Raw genomic sequence first — 23445 nt, 5'->3', positions numbered from 1 at the left:
CTATTTCAAAGGATCGTTTTAACAAGCTTGATTTCCAACTGCTTTCAGTGGACTTGGCTGGACCTTACCATCAGCATGTTTACTGTACAATGTCCAACTTCTAGCACGAAAAACCAGTTTTCAGCGTCTTCCTTGGGTTTCTCATCCCTAGTGGGAATCTTGCCACCTGAAATGCTCCTTCCTCTCGAGTCCTGGCGGACTATCGACGTAGACTCTGTCATTCCTTCAGGGACTTCTTTCTGTCTCTTCTTCGCGGCTAGCTGATACTCTTAGGCTGATCTATTTTTTCCCCTTAATTATCTGTAACGAGGTAGATTTCGAGAGAATAGCAGCCTGCCGACAGGTAAACGGTCCCTAGAAGAGTTGTAGAGGTCTGCTCCAGGCCGAGACATTTGGTGCAACCACCTTCACCACATACATGAAAGTGCGGCCTACTGCCGGACTCAAACTCTTATACCACCGGTCCAAGAGCACTGGCCTCAGCTTAGGTGCCATCTTCACCCAGACGAGACAACACAAGTTGCTTTCTTCGAACCCAGCAGTGGTGAGAGAGATACAACCTTTCTGTCAGTGCTCTCCGACTGCGCCATGGGCGAAGGATTAACAGCTCCGATCATCCTTGGCCTACCGCCATAGTCCCACTCTCTTACCCCAGGATCAGGACCACTGACCGCAGCCTGGTTGCCACCTCGACCCAGACGATTGTTGTGCTGACAAGTTAACTACGATCTCACCAGGATTGTAGAAGGCATAGCTTTCGGTATCATAACAGGAGACATGGGATTATGAGCTAAGTATGCAAAATCGGTGTGGCAAGTTATAGCATGTGAAGGGCATGCGGGGAAGATGGTAAGACATTGGAGCATTTCCTATGATTTATGTCCGGCGGCTAACAGACACCTATACTTAGGTGGAGACACAATACCAGACATAAACCAACTTGGGCGTGGTGTGGAAAACAATTAAAAAATTTGTAAAGAGCACGGTATTCCTGATTTAGAATTTCTTTTGTGAGGTTACTTTTTACTGGTATTTAGAGCGCACAGCAAGCCGATTACTGATATTAATCCGCCCCATGCCACTACACCTAAGAGCATGTCCATAGTGGCATGTGGCGGACTTATATCCACACCCTGTTGTCAATCTTACCCAACCTAACCTAACCTGTGGCCTTATTTCATTTGCAGTCTAACTTTATTTTTTTCATTTACTTCATTTTCCGTTTGGGGCTTTCATGCATTGGGGTCTTATTTCACACCGTCGGCTCAGTAAGCTCGTCGGTGCTGCGAAATACACCCCTAATCTAATGAAATAACCTCCAACGCCAAAACTCGAATTCTTTTCAACTCTTGGATTAGTCTTCTCGTGACAAAGAAATGTTTTCCAGTTGATCGTCATGAGCCTCCACTACCTCTGTATAAGCTCTATAACACTCTTGCCCGTGTATCTCCGTAGATAAGAGGAAGTTCGATTGTTGGCATCTTTCGATTTTTAGGCCTTTGACTGCTGCTTACTTGGCGGGTTAGCCCGGAGCCTCCATCTTCGGATCGCCGGATTGACTCCTGATCGGTTTTCGACTCCAATTGAAATAGAGTATACACTGAAGCTGGCAAACTATCGATAATCGCAACATTCGATATTTTCGATAGTTCTAGTAATAAATATCGATAGTATCGATACTGTAGTTAATTTCCCATCACCTATATTTCAGACGTAAATGAGAAGTAAAAATCGTCAGATCGATTTATATAGAAGCAAAAACAATGCACTGACCAAATAAAACCAATGTCAATAAAGTCAGTTGAAATTTTAAGAGGGAAATCATTGTACAAAATGTTAGTCTATTCGGATGAAAATTGCGCCCTCTATAGGCGCTATGTATATTAAAGGATACATTCAGTGTCGGATTGCTTATTTTTTTGCTTTTATTTTTGCAAAAACATTTATTTTGCGGTAGTATCCATCGGAAAAATGTCAATCGATATTCAGCCAAAAAATTAAATAACGATAGTATCGATAGTGCCATCGATATTTTGTCAGTTATAGTATACACCGGCGTGGTGTAGTGTATTAGATCTGATAGAGAGATCTCTAAATTTATTCGATGTTTTGGTATTGTCTCCTCCGAGTAGGTGACCAGGATCCCTAAGGTCTCCTGATCCTAGTTAGACAAGGTTAAGTCAACCATCATCACCTGCAGGTACACTCTCTTGACTGAGTCCAATATAAGAACCATCATTTGCCATCTCTCTTATACACCTTTCTAGCCCCCTGTGTTCAGCGTCTCAAATTCCTCTATCACAATTGGCTTCTCTCCTTTAGTCTCACTCATTGCGAGATCGAGTGAAACCAGATTCACACCATATGACGGATGAACTTCGGACAGGGACAGAATGTGAACCATGGAGATTTTTATTAAGGGATGGACTAGTCAGGCGTGCTCCATCAGCCTCCTCTACAATCAATAGATCATCTTTGTTGTTTTTTAGGAGTTGCATCGCAGGATAGCCCCAGGTACAACGGCAAGAATTTTGGCAAAAATCCCCTTTTACTTACTGAGACGAGCCGGTATCAGCTCCATTGGAATATAGTCGGGTACACCCGACTTTAAGCACTAGAACGTGATCACATAACAGCCTGACGGAGAAGTTCTCGTTCTCATCAGACAACACGATGCTCGGAGAATTACTACGTTTGTGAAAGCGCAGAAATTGTTATGTTTCTTCGAGTTTAACTCTCTTGTAAGCTTTGGTATTAGTTCTAGATCCTTTAGTAAGGTAAGAGTGGCAGTCCTCTAGAGACTCACTTAGACAATTTTATGTCCATTGTGATACCACAGTAGCGACAGATCAAGACTTATGCGGGAATCGAACCCACGACTCCTGCACTGGAAATCAAGCACGCTACCAACTCAGCTACCGGGGAGCCCTTGTAAGGCTTTACTTTGTGCTCAATTTTCAATAAATGTTGTATTCCTTCATAGGATATTTTCATATCTTAAGCCATCTTTTTGCTACTACGGCATGGATTTTGTAGAACTGGAGTCTTCACTCGCCGAACCATTTAAGCTTTTGTTGCAGTTTTTTTTTGAAGTTGAGCAACGCTACTTATGCGATACGCAAACATTTTGTTCACTTTGAGGTGTTTGAGTCTGCCAACAATAGCCGGTTGTGAGTTTTCAGCCAAATATAAAGCAATCACACTACCACGCTTGAACTCCATCACGAATAACTTTATTTTTAAATAAACTCAGAAGCAAATACTTTTGATGGTCTGTAAGGATTGTAATGAGCTGCTAACAGAACGTATATCATGTAGCTGTTTTTTCTAGTTTGACAGATAAACCAGTGTTCAATAAATTACACTTCATGTTAGATGCTGAGCATATCCTTCAAGATGAACCAAACCCTACAAACTTTGTACGTAGAAGAAGCTCAAGGAAGCAAATGGACACGACAAATTGCAGGTCAGTTCTATTCGTCAACAAAGTTTGAAGAAATAAGGAAAGACAATACGAGAAGAAGAGAGGTCTTCTCTTTGGCAAATTTACCCACGATCATTACATTAGGTAACAAGGAGAAATCATCTCACTTAGCAATGCATGCAACATTTCGAATGTTTTGCTTTTCTCACAATGATTAGAAACCAATCGGAGACCACCCTAGCGCAAAGGTTACCATGTTCGCTTATGGTGCTGAACACCTGGGTTCGAATCCTGGCGAGAACATGAGAAAAAATTATTTTCAGCAGTGGCTATCCCCTGCTAATGCTGGCGACAATTGTAAGGTACTGTGACATGTAAAAACTTCTCCCCAAATGGGTGTCACACTACGGCAAGCCTTTCGGTCTCGGCTATACAAAAAAGTAAGCCCCTTATCATTGAGCTTAAAACTTGAATCGGTCAGCACTCAACCTTTGTGATTTGTGAGAAGTTTGTCTCTATTCCTTAATGGAATTGTCTTTGGCAAATTTGCAAAATTGATTAGAAAGCACTAATTTTATGGTTATTTTTTTCATATTCTTATATCCTGGCAATTTTCTCCTTCTATTTGTATTTTAACTCTACCATTAGTGCTCAATGTCCAGCATGGCAGCAATTTTATATTGCTGACTGACATTTTATAAAGAAAATGTCACAACAATTCAGTTGTTATTGCATTAATAAAACAGAGATTTTCAGAAAGACGCTTTTGAATATCATTAATTGGAAATGGAAGCCAACTACAATCCAATGCCATCCATCTCCCCCCACAAACATCCTCACCCAGTATGCCCGCTGTGTAAAGAAACGAACAAAATCTGAATTAATAATGGTTTTTAGTCACGGTGATTACTTGTGACTATGTCTAAGGCAAGCCCGCTGTCGATGGAAAAGTAAAACCACGAAAAAATCACATATTGGCCATTTGGATGGCCATTGGTTTGTAAGTCGTCCATCATAGAAAAAATGTTACGTATGCTTGTGACAGTTGACATATTAGAGTAGTTATGAGCTAGACAAATTAATTCAATTCCATAGAAATAAAGAAAAAACTGGCTGTGAAGCCAATATTCACAAATCTTTACAACAAAGTGTGTATGGGATTAACTCTGAAAGGGAACGTAGAGTTTTGAAGAAGTGACATATTCTGGGAATTGCCATGAGGAAATATGGCGCTTGTTGAAGATGAATAAGATATGTTGAAAGAATCAATACAGTGTTGAAAGGGAGAACAGTTGAATAAACATAAAAAAATTTGGGAAGTAAAAACGGTTTTGTGGCAAATCAACTTAAATGTCTAGCCTAGAGTTCATTGTTATCATGTGGATATACACACCTATCCAATCATTCTTAGAAATATTGATCTGCGACTCTATGAAGAATATAAGTATATTCGCGATCGTCATTGCTTTTTAAGTTCATCTTGCCATGTCCGTCCATCCCTCTGTCGTGCGCTCTGTAGATATCAGACTATCATAAAAACCGTTTCATTTCTTCTTCTAAGGATTCAATGTCATGTCTTTGTGCCACATTTTTTTCATTATCACTCCTGCTTTGTAAAGAAACACCTGTTTCGGCTTTCCAACATTTCCCCTTTTAGTGCTGCAAAAAAAAAGAAGCCTGTCAAAGAATTTTTCAGGCTCATTGCATCCTTTCACCAACTTAAAAACCTATCGAATTTCATACAATTCGTACGTTCCAACTTCAACAAAAACTTGTCTCTTTGTGCATGAAAAACTACTACGTTATGCCATACAATCTCTGGGTCTGGGCAAACAAATGTTCCAAATGCCAAGATAAACTTTTTGAATGTTTTGCCATTCCTTTTCAGTTTTTTCAGCTCAACATCTCTTCCAAACAGCACATGTCAGCCAGCGCTGCAACATGCAACAAAACAAGGTTCTTATAAATGAATTTTTGTATATTCTACAATGCTTTCATTCAACTCATGAGTTTGAAAAAGCATGGAGTGGAATGGCAATCATTCAAAGCCGCATACCGAATCCAAATAGACAAGAAAAATCATTCCTGAATAGAAAGCAATTATAGCAGTTTTGCCCATTGGTTGTAGATTATGGATTGAATGTGAATGGCATAGAGTTTTATGTAGGCAGACGGGCGGATAGATACTCACTGAAATATGTTCCCTCTTCTATGATTGAATTGTTTGTGTCTAAATGGGAAAAACATTGGACAAAGATACTGCATGCAGACACAGCAGATATGAGGAGTAGTGAAAAAGAAAAGAAAACTTTGCCATAAACACACGCTGATGATGATGTTGATGATCGTTTTGTCAGACGTGCGATAAGTGTATTTTGTTTAAACTTTGATGGAAAACGCAGTCAAGACATATTTGTACATATGTCAAGGTTTAACATAGAGAAAGTATTATAATTTCAATGGAAAAAAACATCTCCTACATTATTTAAAAAAAAAGACTAATGAGAAACATTTCAAATTCCTGGTTTTAAAAAATTCTTAAATGGGAAGGAAGGTTAAGTGAAAAAGTTTTCCTTATACCATTGTTCCCTGAAACAGAAGCACCATTATTGCATATACATTTTGAAATACTAAGCCTAATACCTCTGTCGACATCTAAGCTAAGACTTCAGAATCAGGCCCGAAGGGCAACAAATGACAGATAGTCGCAAAGGTTGGCCGTTTTGAACACTCGAACATTATGTGGCCTAATCTAGACTTGAAGATTTCTACCACTTTGCTGTCACCGGCTAAATTAAACTGATTTGAACCATATTTGTCGCATTTGTAAGAAATTAAAAACAAAACATTTGATGCTAAATTTCAGCCAAATCGGATAATAATTGCACCTTATACTGCCTCAAGAAAATGTATAATCGGGAGATCGGTTTATATGGGAGCTATATATATATAGGAGCTGTATCAGGTTATGAACCGATTAAAATCATACTCGGCGCAGTTGTTAGATGTCAAAATAAAACATCTGATGCAAGAAGTTAATATTCAGAATCGGTTTATATAGCAGCTATATCAAAACATGGACCTAATTGCAAGTATTCGTGAAAAATTTCAAATGCCTAGCTTTATTCCTTCGAAATTTAGCGCGCTTTAGTCAGACGGACGGACTGTGCTTAATCGACTTGGAATGTCAAGACAATCAGGAATAGATACTCTCAGATTACTCAGACATAATTCTTTGTGACCTCAGAGTCAGGAAACTGGATCTGGAAATCATTAGAGTGGTCAAAGAACATTAGCAGAATTGAAGCAATGTAACTAAGAAACCAGCTTATGGAAGCTGTAGTCTACCGTTAAGTTATTCTCAAATCCCAGAAGAAAAGATCAAAGGACCTCAGTCACTTTTGAGGAAGTAACTGTTACTGAAGCGAAGAGTTGTGCGCACGGTTATTTAACCACCAATTTAGTAAGCATCCGTGATCTCCGAGCCGATGAAAAACCATCACAATTTGCAGTGAATAAAGTTACAAATGTCATCTGCAGAGTCAATAATCCAAGGTGGTGAGCCCAGACGGAATCTCTACACTTTGTTCATTTTATTGTCAGCGGCGAAGCATGAGGAGTTGGATGTGATAGACCTAGACGTAAGATTTCCGATTACCAACTATCCCAAAATACGTGTTGTCATTTTGGATGTCCTTTATAGATCTTTCTAACATGCCACTGGAATTTGTGTCAAGGCCAGAAGTAGAAACAAGGTCCTCAAGTCGCTTGCCGCCAGCACTTGGGGTGCTGACAAAGATACCTCATGTACCACATAAAAAGCAATTGGACGCTCAGTGATAAACTATGCAATGCCGATTTATTAGGAAGACAACATTACAGATGTCCTAATAGATGTATTCCTGGCGTATATTATGTCATGGTATCATTGGGAACCTTATTCTGTGATAAGTATGACCATTATTAGACTTTCAGTGTGCATATGATTTGATTTTTAAGTTTGGAGAGACATAATCAGTTCTATGCGATCTAGTTTCTAAATGGAGCAAGTCGATAAAAGTCTTGAGAATTCGTTTACCACCTTAAACTAAAGAGAGCCAAAAAAGACATATACTTGGAATAGGTGAATGAGCTACCGTTCTCACCACAGAGGTATTGGGCAGTGGAAATGTCATCATTGCTCTTTTGGTTGAACACTGAATACGGGATCCTCTCCGAAGAGATATTGTAACTATTTTTAATGCATCAAAATCGTAATCTTCAGAAAATTCTAAGTAAATTTGTCTGAGAAACCATGGGTGTAACAACAAAATCAAGCTTCCCAAACTAGGAAGATCGATTTACTATTCTAAAAAGAAAACTTTGTTAGTTTTTCTAATTGGCTATATAAAAAAGTGTTGCCGTTAATCTAAAAACAACAACGAATAAAACATAGGTAATAATTCTATAGGATTAGTTAAGTTTGTTGCCCTCGAATGTGTTTTTAAGCATATCACCCTGTGTATAGTTGACTATAAATATTTGAAGACGCTTATTCATCAAACGTTTTGCTCACTCAATGCTCTAAAGGTGCTGTCTCAACGATGTTCATTTCCCAATGACGTTGAGTCATCATAATGAGCGCTGTAGAGTAGCACCACATAAATCCTAAGAATATACAAAAAAAAAAACATACAAACAAATCATAAGTACAAGTAGTGGTGTTGTTGCCAATATATCACCCTGTCCGCCCAACTTAAAAAACAAAAACAAAAAAGGAGATCAAACCACCGAACGACCGACCTGCCGACCACTGTTGATAAAAAGTTCAACAAATAAATACCTACTACATACAAATAACAAGAACAAAGCATAAACAAACAACACGACTACAACTACAAAGAAAGGCATGTAAAAACGTATGAAGCCAAAGAATACAACAAATGTTGCAATAATTATCATAACATTAGGAAGCTCACTTCGCTGCGCATAGTAGCAGCAGCAATAGCAGCTGAGAGCAAGCACAGTTAACATCAACACCATGGCTGCCAAGAATGAGAACGACAATCAAAGAAACTTGAACGATGATGATGATGATGACAACAACATCCACCGACAGAGGCTAGCAACAACAACGTCACCATTGAGATAAATAACAAAATAGCTTTAGTTTTTCTTGTCGTCGTAATTCATAGCACAGTAGCTGGCTGGCAGTCAGTCAGTCAGTCAACAGCAGTAGCAGTGACAAGTCTTAAAAACAGCAAAAAATCAAACAACAACGCCAACACTAACAAAGCACTAATACAGCAGAATGGCAGAATGTATGTGAGACGAAATACTAGTGACAGACAGAACAAGAACACTAAAAAGAAAACAGCCAGCGAACACCGAATAGCCAGACAAATAGACGCAGTTTTATGGTTGATGCGATAACCGCCTTAGCAGCACCGACCAACCGACCGACCGTGTGTAGCCCATCACTGTCAAGCGTTGAATGATGAGAACGAGATGCTTGTGTGAGGCTGACACATGAAGATATAGTTCTCCAAGTAGTAATGCAACGGTAGCATACTTCAATACAGAAATCCATACAAGCTGGAAGAATGAAAAGATCTATGGAGGTATTTGTAAGCAGTCCCATACACGGCATGGCAGGGAAGGATAAATTTGGCAGATTATCGGATATTATCTATTTTTAGTAGAAAATACAACGAAATCAGATTTTAGAAAAAAATTGACATGTTATACAGAGGACCAGAATAAGTCATTGATGTGTTTTAGCAATCTCTACCATGATGATATAATCATTAGGGCAGCCACATAGGGTTCTATGCGCGGGGTACCAGTTCGCTCTCAATATGCTTCCTTGAGTTGAAAGCATTCAAGACCTGCCAGTGAGGGAGTCATGGAATTCGTTTCCCAACAGAGGTTTTGCTTTGTCGCTACTGTGATATCACAATGGGAAAAACTTGGCTGAATGAGTCCGATTTCAGATTGATATTATATTGATCTTGCTCACATTCCCTGGTAAAAAGAGAAGTCAGTCTAAATCTGCTTTCACTCTTTGTGCTGAGAGATTGCAATACTAAGTTGAGCTTGCACTTCCCCTTTTTTTGGAATGAAACCAAATCCACCATATTTCACGCAAGAGGATGAAGAATTTGAAAAAAAGGTTAGGCAAAACATGGAGATAAAACGAAGAAGTTGAAGATATCAACACACAAAACTTCTAAAAGTTTCTAGAAAATAATAGGAATAAGCAATTAAATTAAATTAAGCAATTAATTAAAGCATTGTAGCTATGCAGGATTAATCCGAATTTGAGGTATTAACGCACAAGATATCTAACTGACTCGAAAAGACAGCGAGAGTTGGTAATTGTAAATAGCAAGAATTAGGTATGAAGGCTCTTATCATATCCCATATCAACAATAGTACATCCTGTTGGCAATTTGTGAAGACTTTAACGGAGATACAGTTGAAGATATAAACCCATAAGACGCTCAATAGAATCAGGAAGACAATGGAAGTTTGTAACTATAACTTAGTAGATACGGAGCATATTATCTATCTAATCTTAAGATAAATCAGTCTAAATCTGCTTTCATTCTATGTGTTGCTAGATTGCAATACCACGTTGAGCTTGCACTCCCCCTTTTTTGGAATGAAACCAAATCCACCCTATTTCACGCAAGAGGATGAAGAATTTGAAAAAAAGTATCAACGCACAAGATATCTAACTGACTTGAAAAGACAGTGAGAGTTGGTAATTGTAACTAGCAATAAGAAGGTATGAAGGATGTTATCATGTCCCATATCAACAGTAGTCCATCCTGTTGACAATTTGTGAAGACTTAAACGGAGATACAGTTGAAGATATAAACTCAGAAGATGCTTAAAAGGATCAGGAAAACAGAGGAAGTTTGTAACTATAACTTAGTAGATACGGAGGATTTTATCCTATCCCATATCAGCATCATTCTGTCCTGTTGGTGATTTAGGAAGATCTACACGGAGATAAAACCACGTTGAAAGTATCAACTCACAAAAGGAGTTGACAACTATAATTCACATGATGTATATATACAGGGTCCTAATGTCCTTCCCAAATCCATTCCGTACTCACGATGATTTTGGCTTGTATCTCAAATAGCATAAGAACAACAAGCAAATGCTTTTCCATTTCATTATCACCAAAACATACTCATCAAAACATTCTAGGTCATAATGATGCTGGAATCCCAAGTAGTACGTAACTCCTTTTCTATTGATATGACTGATTGGAATAATGCAAAATCTATCTGGACGAAGCAGCCCGGTTGAAAGAAGGACGAAAATCCTATTAGGTGTAATCCAAGCGGAAGTATTTCAATATGGCTTTCGGTATCATTATGGGACACAAAATACTCAAATGATAGCATGTATAGGGCATGAGGGGGGAAAAAGTTTTTCTCCTTCAATGACCTGCTTTAGCGGTTAACAGAATGCCGCACTAAGATGCGGATACGATATCAGATTTGAACCATCATTGTGGCATATAACGGAGAACGCTTAGGGATTTTGTAAGCGTTAGGGAATTCCTGGCATACATTTCAGAGTTACTTTTGTGAGTCACAGCAAGCCGATTGCTGGTTTAGGTGTATGTCCACACTGGCTTATGGCGGTGTGTATTATACCCTCTTTCTCAACCTAACCAAAGACCTCACAAATGTCGAGGGCTTTAGTGGGTGAATAGCCTTCGTTGAAGATATTTCTTTCGATTCGAAACTAAGCGCTCAGTATCAGATGTGGACATGCTAGCCTCTGAGCCACTGCACTCTCTGTTTACTTTAGCAAATTTCAGTTCAAAGAACTAGTTCGTTTTATTAGTTCTATGACCTCTTTTGTCTTTTGTCTTTCACCTTTCAACGAAAATCTTTTGCACCATTTTTACATGTCTGCTGAGGGGATTTTGCGTGTTTCACACATATTACCACAAAAAAATAATAACTATTGCCCAAAGTGCTTTTTAACTAAAATGACAAGCGATATTTGCAATAGAGGACAATATTTGATCGATTTTATTTAGGTTATAAGTGGCAGCAGAGTTACAAAGTCTTAACTGCCAGCTCCCAGTGTGCCAATTATGAGCACAGCCGATTATTTCAACAAAAGAGCGGCGAACGAACCAATGAAATGACCGTATAAGATTACTGATCAGAAATGAGTTGATCGAGCTGATGGACTAAACAACTCTTCATCAATATCTTTCGAACATCTGAATATTGGGTACTCTGTTCCAATTAATATGCTGTATGTAAAAACAAGAAAAAGTGTGCTAAGTTCGGCCGGCCCGAATCTATTGTACCGTCCACCATACATCGCATTTGTCAAGTTCCTTGCCCAGTATCACCTTATAGGCAAACAAAGGATAATGGATCTGGGGGTCTACATTGAGAACCCAAGGACTGAGATCTGTTTTAGACTGCCTGACCATAATATGGTCTTGCAGGCAGAGATCCGGGAGATCACGGAACGCGTGAGGTGGTGTGGTAGTGCGGTGCTCGAGAAGGTCGAGTGGGAACTTCTTTACGGACAGTAAAATTTCCATGTTAATGGAATTTAAATAAATGTTGGTTCTTCAGAACACATTCCCATTGTTTGGAAACAATTATCCAAAAGACCCAAGTTACTTCACATCCTCCGATCTTCTCGTTGTATATTAGTCCGAACATTCAATATAATGGACAAGAGCATTAAGATTGACCTTGATAATCTTCAAAGAAGAGCGATGATTTTAAAAAACTAGATGGTGGGAAATTTTACCCTTCTCTTCTGTTAAAGCATGCTCAAATTATGGTATGCCTGACAGTGTTCAGTGGCTTACACCCAGAAAAAATAGACTGCTGACATCAGCAAACACTGTCTGATGATATTGAATTAAAAGTTTTAAACTTTTGAATAAATCAAATCAAAATTTTTGAACTTCTAAACAACATTTGAGGTATTTGCTATATATTAAAAAAACATTTTTTAGACATTAATTTTTTCTTTAAAAGTATAATTACAAAATTAGTTGTTATTTTGTCTGCTTTTTTTTAAAATTCGATCATAAATTACCAAGTTGTACAAAATTTGGAAAAATTTTAAATATATGCTTGTAAAATTGAAAAATAAGATGGAATAACAAAATTTTTGATTGTTGTGTTTTTTTTTAGAATTTGAAAACAGCAGAAAATGTTTGCTGTTTTAGTAGCAAATTACTGCTGACCCATTTTCAACAGACTTTCTGCTGTGTCAGCAAACATTTTTGCTGTTTTTACTAACAAATCTCTATGAGTGTTAATATTGCTGACGTCAGGTTGTTTTTCTGTAACAGGAGAGGCATTTCAGGACACTTTTCTATGGATTGTTGACCAATCCATAGAATAGTCAATAGTCCAAGCTCTATCAAAAGACTTCATCAATTAAAGTTTTCTATAATTTTTGTTTTTGATATTTAATTTTTTGAATTATGAATATCATCTTCAAAATGTTAACACCATCTGAAATATGTTTTTTACCCCAAATCAAAAACAATTTTAACCAAAGAAAAGCTAATCCATAATGACAATTTCAGTGTCGCTGAATGATTTAACAGCCAAGAGTCTCTTCAAAACTTCATTAGAAATATATCTGTCGTCAGTTGTAATTAAGAGCCCTCGTTGTATTATTTCAACCACCATTACGATCACCACAGGGGTGAGTGTCAGCTATGACCTTATCTTGGCATGCCACCCACAACAACAGATGTGTCGCCGGTGGAGTGCTGCTATGCCATTCGTATTAATTCAAAGGTAATGCCTTCTTACATTGAAACATGAAAGTATTTTGCCACTCTACTATCAAAGGTACTAAACTTTTTATGTTACTCTGTACGACTGTCTCCATGGTTGTCTCTCTGTCTGTCTGTGTATGTCTCTCTATTTATTTTTAAACAAATAAATACAACTTTTGTTTTTGTTGTTGTTGTGTAGTTTTTTTGTTCATTTGTTGAAAATAGCATCACGTAGAAAACAGTAATTTTTCTCTAATTGAAAATACACGGCGGCCTGGTGTGTGTGTGCGTTTTGGGGAGAAATGTTCCGACCGTTCGATTGATTCTGTTTATTGGGAAAGCCGTGTGAATGCTATGTGGTGTTAGTGTGTGTGTGTATGTATACAGAATTCGACAACTTCATTAACACATAAAGTTCTCAATAGGTAAAAGCCCAACTAAACACACCATAAGACAGCGCCACTGAGAGGCACAGTGGGGGCTAACTATGCCAAATTCACATTAAATGTAATTTTCATAACCAATAGCATAATTTTTGCTACATATTATTAAGTTATTAATTAAAGCTATCCTTATACATCGATTTTACTGGGTTTGGGTTTGGCTACCTGCTGTTCCATATATTCAAGACATTCAGTTTTTGGGCCCCCACTGTGTTCTCACTACCATACGACAGCTCATCGAAAAGTATCTGTGAAATGCAGACTATTTATAAAATGCAAAAGAGAATATTTCGTTTATTTACAACGACCACAGGCGGTGAAGGCGTGTAGTCGTTCACTTAGCCAGCCAGTCACTCAGTTAGTTAGCTGTTTGGTAGTTCAAAAAGGGGGTTCCAATTCATTCATTCACTGTTTTGCCATTGCGCGCGCCAACCATGAATAGTCAAATTGTTGTTCCAATTTTTTAAGGCACCATTGCGTTGTAGTGAAAATTTGCTTGATGTAGAATTTGAAAATTGAATTGAATTCAATTAATCTTGGAGCTATTTTTAGTTTGCAGGCCATTGCAGTTTGACCACTATGCAAATAGCTGGCAGCTAGTTAGTAAGTCCACCAACGAGTGTCAGTAGTCAGTAGTGGTTGATGAGAGCTCGTTTCGCCTCTAATCAGGTCAGAAATGTGAAGGTGGTAGCAGCATTTCTATTGACTTTGATTTCATTTCCTTCTCAAAAGGAAAACTTTATTCGTTTGCATTGCATTGCATGGGGGCCAGCACCCCCATAGCCTCCATCAAACAAGTGGTGAATGGAAGCAAACTATTTACAAGCCTGAAACAGGTTTGCTTTCCAATGCCTTTTTTTATTATTTTTCAAAGATTCTTTTTGAAAAGTGGGTTGCCCCAAACCAGAAAGAGAGAAAGACAGACAGACAGAGAGCAAAACAAAAAAGTTATAAAAGTTGTACGAGAATTCTCCACTCCATTCAACATTAATACAAAGCATTGCCTGCAGCTTTAAGGAGGCCTGAACCAGTAAGACCAGCAAAGAAACGGCATTCCAAAAATGATAAAAAGATATTGCATCAAACATTTTTTTCTTTATAAAACTCGTACAAGGCTGGATGATGCTGGAAGAGAAGTGTACAGTGGTCTTTTAATTGAAAATAATTGAAATTTTCCTAAATGAGTAGGAAAAGGAACTTATCTGGATTACTAGAAATGAAAATTTGCCCATGAACATTCCGTTAAGTAACAGGTATAACACAAGGGAACTGAAGGCTGAAGTAGATCTTGCCTGAATGAGGCCTTTTTAGAGACACCGCCACTTAAAACCAGCCAAATATGGTGATCCCCAGAGCTGAAGGTGCTCGGGAAGGAGAGTAGAAGGATTTTTAATAAGGCCAAGGGAGAGCTGGGACGAGTATCGCGACGCCCTTGGCAACATCAAAAAGAAGATAAGGAAGGTGAAGAGGAGTTCCTGGGCGAAATTCTGTGGGGAATTGGAAAGCACTAGTGAGGCATCTAGGCGCAACATCAAAAAAGAGACGAGAAAGGCAAAAGGGAGTTCCTGGGCGAAATTTTGTGGGGAATTTGAAAGCACAAGTGAGGCATCTAGGTTGCGTAAAGTGCTCTCAAAGGCTTCCTGAGGAGGGAGGACGGGTCTTACACCGAGAGCGGCCAGGAGACGATAAAACTTTTGCTGGAGGCGGTATTCCCGGGTGGTCAGGAAGAGGTCGGCGATCAAGATATCGCAATGCCTACATATGCGGCCTTAATGGATGAAATCATCAGGGACATCGTTGACGAGGAGAAGATAGTGTGGGCAGTCCGCACTGACGAAATTATACCGGCACTGCTGCAGTCCCTTGCAGACCCCCTGCCCTGGAAGCAGCGGATTTTCCGAGCGATCCTGGCATGGTTCTACATACCAAGGGCATGCAGGGAAGTCAAGGTGGTCTCTATCCCCAAGGAGGGAAGAATAAGTCACAATACAACGGAGGATTATAGGCCAATTAGTCTGACTGGCGTTTTTGCTGCAAATACGTGAAAGACGGATTGATCTGTAGGTTTGTGGGGGACTGACGTCGGAAAACTTCAGAGGGGCAGAACACGCATACCTCAAAGGAAAGTCGGTGAAGTCAGCCCTTCACGAGGTGGAAAAGAAGGTCAAGACGTCTCTTCGATAGAAGCCGAACACTTTGGCGGCCTTTCTGCATATTGAGGGGGCCTTCAATAATGTGGAAATAGGATCGATAGTCGCTGCACAGGACCGCACGGAGATTCACCCTCAGCGGACCAATAATGTGCTTTATGACTGGAATTTTAATGCGAACCCGGGAGATAGTGTGGTTTGAAGGCGGGTTTGCCGTAAGGGATTTGCTGCCCTCAAAACTCAGGATTTATGTGGAAATTAGGGAGGCGCTGAAGGCCTTGAGGTCGAGGATGGTAAGGTCGAGATGCGTGTCGGATTGTTAGGAATCCCTGGATAGGCCAAGTCCACGATGTGACGATGGCATGGGTTCCTGGACATGAGGGGATTCCAGGAAACGGCGGGGCTGACAAACCCGTTCTTGCCTACGTGCCATTTGTCGAGCTACTGAACAAAGAAGAGGCAATAGCCAAAGTAGCGTCGGTTGCAAGATGGGACTCGCTGGATGGTTGCCGGACTGCAAAGGCGCTCTGGCCTTTCTTCGACCGGAGGAGGATGAGGGAGTTGCTAGCGTTCGATAAGAGGTCGATGAGTACCTTAACAGGGGTTATAACCGGGCACTGTGGCATAGGGCGCATGTCGACGCGCATGGCAATACCGCCTCGATAAGGATGAGGAGGAGCACTTGATGTGTTCATGTTCGGTTCTGCAGGAACGTAGGCTCCTAAGTGAACTTGCGAACAAACTTCTGCTCGGCCTCCTAAGATTTGTTGACGGAACAGAATTAATCCGACGGGGTGTGCAATGAGCTCCGGCGTACATCTGTGCTTGAGTGGGGATTAATGTTCTTCACCCACCGCTCGGGTTCTCCATTTCTCCTGTTTTTCTTTTATTCATGTATAAACTCCAGTCCGAGGTCTCACATCTACTTTATCTTCTCTTTCTTTCTAAGATACCACAATGGGCCAGACTGGGACACTCAACCTAACCTAACAGGTATAAACTTTTCATATATCAATGAGTGCTGTCCGATTCAAGTTAAAGCTCAATGTTAAAGGACTTCCTTTTTATAGTTCAGTCCGACTGGCGTGCCACCGTGTTACACCTGTTTGGGGAGAAGTTTTTACAAGGTATTGTAACTCACAAATGTTTCCAGCATTAGGAGGGGATAACAAGCGATGAAAATTTTTTTGATGTTTTCGCCAGAATGTTAACCTCGGCGTTCAGCCTCATAGGCTGACGTGCTAACATCTGCGCTACCGTGGCCTCCAAATTACTACACTGGTAGAAAAATTAATTCCAAACATGATTATCGTGATACCATAAGGTATCGATAGAGAAAGAACCCTGTTTGGTATCAACACAATTGGAGTACATAAAATATGAAACGATAAGTACCGTTTGGTACTAACTGTATTACCAAACAGGTATTGCTTTTAATACCAAACTGTTTTAAGCTTAAGAACCAACCTGACACTAATTTAATATTATTCTCGTTATCACTTGAACATCAATGACTATAGTTTGAGTACAAAGCTAAACAAAACTTTTGCCCCAATGACAATAAACGTGACGCCGTCAATACCTTATAGACCCCTCCGTCTGGTATTGAATTAATACCAAATGGTATTGAATACTGTTTCCAATAATGTGGAAAATATAATACCAGCCAAAATTGGCAAAGTACTATTTTTCAATCTGTGTATAGAGGGAGAAACCACTCGTATCTGTAGGTCTCCCCAGTACCCGACTTGGCAGAGTGCTCGAATTACCAGCGCGGGGTTGTGAGTTCAAATCGCAGCAGAGGCCTGATCTGCAGCTACTGTGGTATCTAAATTGTCTAAGTGAGCCTGTCCAAGGGAGTCTGTTGAGAAAATAGTGCCACTATTACCAACCCCTCTACCCCTCGTATTTCAGGCCCAAGTTGATTATGGTCAAAAGTGCAACCATGATTAGAAGGTCTGCTGTCCAAACTTCAAATCTTTTTACCACAGTGTTTGCTTTATCAGCTTAATTTTTCTCAATTTTGCATTGCCTCAAACAAAAAAAAAAAACAGGAAACTATAGAAACCGTTGCAACGCTTAAGTGCCAGAAGAAAACAGACTCAAAAAAGAAGGATAAATAAAAAATATAAAACAAAACAAAGAAAAACAAACTAAGACCAGTTTTAAGCCTCATAAATTTTTTGAATGCTGCTTTACTGCTACTTGCTTTAAAGCCACACGACCTTAGAACACATTTTCTACGCCACATTCAGGCAAAACATTGATCAGTGATGCTTCATTCTTGGTCTGGTCAAAGCAAATCATATCTAAGACAGCCAATAACAAGGCAAAATATTTCCTGCTTGCTGCAAGGGGAAAGACAGTATTGTTGGTGTTGTGTGGTGGGCACGTTGCATCTTTGGAAGTTTTTGTTTCTCAACCTTCTCCTCCTTGGCCAACCTCTGCTGAATAATTGAGAGTGCCTGGTACTGACAAATTTTCTGCAGTCGTCGGCTTATGCAACAACATGTGGCAAGTCACGTACAAGACAACACATTTTCTGTGTTTTATGGCAAAAATAGTTCCATGTTATTTTCCTTCATCCATTGGATATGAGTACATTTTTATCGGCATTGCATTTTTTAAAGGCTACTTTGATAGCTGAAATTACAAAAAAAAACGAAAATAACGAGCATCACAAGCATTCATTCATTCATGTAATGTTGCCACTGTTTGTCTGTCCGTCTTTCGTTTGGTCTCCGTTCGTCTAGCCGTCTGTCTTCACAAATTCGATGCATGTATTTTGGAATTTTCCACGCTGCATCACTTTGGAACATGAGCTCTGTGGCCAAGAATTGACCATGCATTTATCCCCCATTTTGGATACCACAAAATAAACAAAGGGCACAATTGTTTGGATATCATTAAAGTATATTTGTGGTATTAAGATAAGCGAATCAAAAGAAAAATCCTCATTACCACAGAGAATGGCAAAAATGCAAAGTACAGTGGATAAAAACATAAGGATTTCATGCTATTTATTGTTAAAAAGAGGTCAGCTGCTCTTCTCCATTTGTCAAGCATTATCAGGAAAACAAAAATTATTTCAAAAATTTATGTTTGAGTTAAAACGAAATGTCTATATCGTAAGTGGCGCCCAACGTGGAGCATTTCTTTAGAAATCTGGAAAAAAAATAGAAGAAATATGTGGCGTGATAAAAAGATAAGGGACACATGTAGTCATTGGCGCCCAACGCGGAGCAGCAAGCTGCTTACCTACTAAGCATTAGATCGACTGACCACTTTGACGACTTTTTCTGGGTTCGGATTGGGTTCAGTTCACCGATTATTTACCTCTGAATGCCGGTGTTTTATTCAACAACTATTTCGAGAAATTATAACACAGCAGCCTAGTTTTTTGACACATGCAGCGGGACTTGCAGATGAGCGCGATAAGATTTGTAGTTCCAATCCTAATGACCTAATGAAGAATATGAACGAACAACTAGCACAAACAGTACATATGACTAGAGGACTTAATGTAACTTAACTACTGGTATTGGTAAGTTATGCTGTACTGTTAAGGCACTCACTAATGCCGGGTGAAGAGATGATAGGACCTCAAATACTTTTTGCTACGTAAATAAGACTAATTCGAAGATTTGAGGCAGTTGTTAAACAGTAAATTTATTCCAAATCCCGACAGTGATAGACCGTGGTCTCTGAGCCGATGAACAACCAACACAATTCACCGTGAGATCGGTTCAGATTTGAATATAGCTGCCATATAGACCGATCTCTCGATTAAAGGTTTTGGGCCTATGAAAAGCGCATATAATGTCCGATGCCGCCGAAATTTGCGACAGTGAGTTGTGTTAGGCCCTTCGACATACTTCTTCAATTTGGCTCAGATCGGCCCAGATTTGGATATAGCTGCCATATAGACCGATCTCTCGATTAAAAGTTTTGGGGCCATAAAAGGCGCATTTATTGGTCGAGTTTGCCGAAATTTTGAGACAGTGAGTTAAGTTAGGCCCTTCGACATTCTTCTTCAATTTGGCTCAGATCGGTCCAGATTTGGATATAGCTGCCATATAGACCGATCTCTCGATTGAAGATTTTGGGGCCATAAAAAGCGCATTTATTGGTCGATTTCGCAGAAATCTGGGACCGTGAGTTGTGTTAGGCCATTCGACATACTTCTTCAATTTGGTCTAGATCGTTCCAGATTTGGATATAGCTGCCATATAGACCGATCTCTTGATTTTAGGTTTTGGGGCCATAAAAGGCGCATTTATTGGTCGATTTCGCCGAAATTTTGAGACAGTGAGTTAAGTTAGGCCCTTCGTCATACTTCTTCAATTTGGCTCAGATCGGTCCAGATTTGGATATAGCTGCCATATAGACCGATCTCTCGATTTAAAGTTTTGGAAACATAAAAGGCGCATTTATTGGTCGATTTCGCCGAAATTTGGGATCGTGAGTTGTGTAAGGCTCCTCGACATTTGTCTGCAACTTGACCAAATCAGTCCAGATTTGAATATAGCTCCCATATAGACTAATATCTAGATTTAAAGTCTCGGCCCTCTTGTAAAAAAAAACACCCACGGGGGAGTTTTTTTTTACAAGGGTGCCCACAGACCTTTGTCCAAACAACGCAACTCAGGTCAATGTTCCAGAAGGTAAACATCTGTGTACCAAATATAGAGATTAATTGGATCAATTAAAAAAATTTATAAAAAATAGCCATTCTTGTGTGGTGTAAGGAATAAGTCCACTTGTTTTAAAATTTTTGCATTCCCTAAGGAAGATTATCGATGGTAATCGCAATATTGGATATATTAAAAATAAAACAACATCTGTTTTTGATAATTGTACATGACCTCAAGCCAAACCATCCAAGAAATTATAATAAAAAAATTAACAATTCACAAAAATTTCAATCATTCTTTTCATTGGATCAATTAAAAATGTCAAAAATTTCAATTACTTTTTTAATTAAATATGCATTTTTTTTTTGATTAAAAATTGTTACAATTACTTTTCCCAAAACGTTGACTGATATTATCATTTTCGTGATTGGAAAATTTCTAATTAAAAAATTTATTGGATCAATTAATTTCGTGATTGGAACCGATTTTTATTCATATCCTGTATACAGATGGGATATGCCAAGCTCTCTACCAACTCAAGCACTGGGGCACTTAATATAATCCTAACCTTAGCTAACATTTAAACTTTTTTTTGAATTTTTTTTTATAAAGTAATCATTGAATTATTGAAATATTTCAGAAAAATTCCCAAATCTTCCTTCATAAGTAGTGCGATGTTTAAAACCACTGTCAATGTCTCATTTTATTCCGTTGTTCACTTTTTACCAATTTTGAGTGTAATGGAATTTCCTGAATGTTTTAAAAACACATAGCATTTGTTAATCGGAAAAAGGCCCAACCTTAATCAGATATTCTTGCCAGCAATGCTCTCCAGCACTCCAATAAGTGGCTCATTTATTTGTTTTTTCTTTAGTCTTATTCAATATCGTTGCCACACCCAGTTTTCTGGAGTTTTCAAATATTTTCCATATTCGCCTGAATATATGAACTGATGTTTAGGCATTAACGCAGATTGCCCAGAGAACAGCCAATATATTCTACTATGTTATTATTTTGGAAATATAACTACTAATCCCAAAGCTGCATAAGGGAAATCCCCTGCACTGAGTTCAAAACATAGGCACATGGATGAAAATGAATGCATGCTGTTTTTTTTATACAGCTTACATTGGTTAGGCTTTTCTGTAGCATTATTGCAATTTTATGGATTTGGCCAGTCAAGTACCATTAATACGCTCTCTCACAATTGAAATGTGGGATTATATGAAAATCTTGTTGGCTTTGACTGCGATAAACCAGAATGCATTGCTGTTGCTACTACTGCGGCGGCAGCAATTGTTGTTGCACATTATTGCCTGTTGTTATGGCTGTCAGTTGGGCTGTTCTTGCCTTTGTGGTTTACCATATACGGTGCTGGAGCACAATGTCCATACATATTAATATAAATGTCTGTTCATGTGTAATTCCATCTCGTGTACATTAATTTTATGCGCTTTTTACAAGGTTATCTGCTGCCGTAGCTATGGCTATGGTTATTGCTACTGCTACTGCTGCACCCGCCAGACTGTTGAAACGCATTGCATATGTCTGGAGACTTATGGCTGGCAATCATTGAATTAATTTTAATAATGTTGCACTTAGTAGGCACTGAGATCTTGGAAAGATGATGAGATAATTCCTCAAAAATATGCTGGGGTAATTTTAAAGTAATTTTTGAAGAGAACAGATACTACCTTAGTAACATAAATAGATTTAAATAAAACTGAAATTGTATAGGATATCATCTGATGTACAATGTATTGTTTTGGAAGCCACTGGAGAGTCCAAGCTATCGCTCCGCATACGGCAGTGTGAGGAAGAAAACAAACACATTCAGAGCGATTTTCATTCCTTCAAAACTTCTGGCGAAAACTCATTCTAAAAATTTTCTATACGAGAAAATAAATCAAAGGGTCAAAAGTCCAGTGTTAGAGTGCCCATTACTGGTCTAGGGATTCAAAACTGCTTCTGATTGCCTGACCATAACATTGTCCTGCGGTGAAAGATTTGGGCGATTGCGGAATTAGCAAGGTATTAGGTATGGTGTTAACGCGAGACGTCGTGTGTGATCATCTTAAGGAACAGAAAATTGACCATCAGGGCTATAACAACCAGAATGGTAAGGTCTCGAACAGTCTTGGAGGGTAAGAAGAAAATTAACACCTTCTTTGAGTATGGCACCATTCACATTGTTTGGGTGAAGTCAAAGTTAAGGGAGTGGGCGAAGAAAGCGCATGTAGCACTGTCGAACATAGAAACGGTCGATAGGACAATGAAAAACCTATGGGAAGATCCAGATATCAAAAAGATGAGGCTTATACTCATAACTAGAGTCCGGATATGCATAATCGACATTTCTTCATCTATTATTTGGCAAATGGAGACGCAGAGGTTAGCATGTCCGCCTACGACGCTGAACGCCTGGGTTCGAATCTTGGCAGGGACATCAGAAAAATTTTCAGCGGTGGTTATTCCCTTCTAATGCTGGCGACATTTGTGAGGTACTATGCCATGTAAAAACTTTTACCAAAGAGGTGTCGCTATTCTACCCAAAGAGGTATCGCTCTGCGACACTCCGTTCGGACTCGGATATAAAAATGAAGTCCCTTATCATTGAACTTAAAATTAAATCGAACAGCACTCACTGATTTGTGAGAAGTTAGCCCCAGTTCCTTAATGGAATGTGGGCAAATTTGCATTATTCGGCAAATGTGGTGCCTTTTTGCAATATAATCTAATTTTGAAAACATTAAATTACTTGAAATCTTCGATTCCGAAAGTTTATATGCCATATACCAACTCATTTGCCAAATAATAAATGGCAAAATATCGATTTTCCATAACAATCGGAACTCTACTCATAACTACCTCTCCGTTACAAAAACTTGATATTGCTTGCTTAAGACTTTCAGCACGCGAATTTGTTGCTCCTGTCTTGATGAAAACCGTAGCCTTTGCTGGCTGGAGGTTCATCTTTCTTAACATTCCGAGCTTTACGCCCTCTCTGGAAGTGTGGATA

General features: G+C 39.0%; 1 protein-coding gene across 3 annotated transcripts in view; it reads right to left on the bottom strand.

Annotated features, from left to right (window-relative positions):
• LOC106081128 (protein sprint) overlaps positions 1 to 23445 on the bottom strand; it is an 840648-nt gene that overhangs the window by 266863 nt on the left and 550340 nt on the right. The gene's annotated exons all lie outside the window — the stretch shown is intronic.

This window comes from Stomoxys calcitrans, chromosome 4 (assembly GCF_963082655.1).
Source record: "Stomoxys calcitrans chromosome 4, idStoCalc2.1, whole genome shotgun sequence".
NCBI lineage: Eukaryota > Metazoa > Arthropoda > Insecta > Diptera > Muscidae > Stomoxys > Stomoxys calcitrans.
The sequence above is the reverse complement of the archived record's forward strand: the minus strand, read 5'-3'. Positions and strand labels throughout refer to the sequence as shown.